This window comes from Cynara cardunculus, unplaced genomic scaffold, assembly GCF_001531365.2.
Source record: "Cynara cardunculus var. scolymus isolate 2C unplaced genomic scaffold, CcrdV1 Un_Scaffold_2024, whole genome shotgun sequence".
NCBI classification, from domain to species: Eukaryota; Viridiplantae; Streptophyta; class Magnoliopsida; order Asterales; family Asteraceae; genus Cynara; species Cynara cardunculus.
The window spans coordinates 16,398-16,969 of NW_020200950.1; the positions used below are offsets into that span (position 1 = coordinate 16,398).

The 572-nt window shown below is 36.5% G+C and overlaps 1 non-coding gene across 1 annotated transcript; it reads left to right on the forward strand.

The window, feature by feature from the left end:
- Positions 1–219: 219 nt before the first annotated feature.
- On the forward strand, positions 220–326 carry LOC112502835. Its single transcript, XR_003067776.1, has one exon. It is a non-coding gene; the product is annotated as a small nucleolar RNA R71 (small nucleolar RNA).
- Positions 327–572: the final 246 nt, after the last annotated feature.

The following is a 572-nucleotide window of genomic DNA, read 5'->3' on the forward strand; positions in this document are numbered from 1 at the left end:
ACTAATATAAGGATCTACTTCATGAATGTCTGTTGTCTTTCTGGGTACTATTGCTCTAGGATCTGCCCAGTGACCATTGTTGTTGGAAATTTTCTCCAAAATATCAAAATCATCATTATAGGTACTGGAAGTAAAGGCTCCGCCTGCAGTAGCATCTAACATTTCTTTAGCAGTGGTATCAAGACCATTATAAATGTTTCTAGCTGGATGCAGTAGGGTGTGTCATGATGTGGGCATTTTCTTAGTAATTCCTTGTACCTATCCCAAGCATCAAGAACTGCTTCATCATTCATTTGTCTAAAGAGACAAATTTCATTTTTGAACTTGGCACTCTTGGTCAGGGGAAAATACTTTTTTAAAAACTTCTCAGTCATTTCATTCCAGGTGGTGACTGAGTCTAGTTGCAAAGAGTTGTACCATACTTTGATTATGTCTCTTAATGAAAAAGGAAATAACTTCATCATTAAGGCTTTACCAGAAATTCCATTAAGATGGAAAGAGTCAGTGACTTCCATAAAAGATCTAAGATGCAAATGAAGATCCTCATATGGTAATCCTGCATATGACCATCT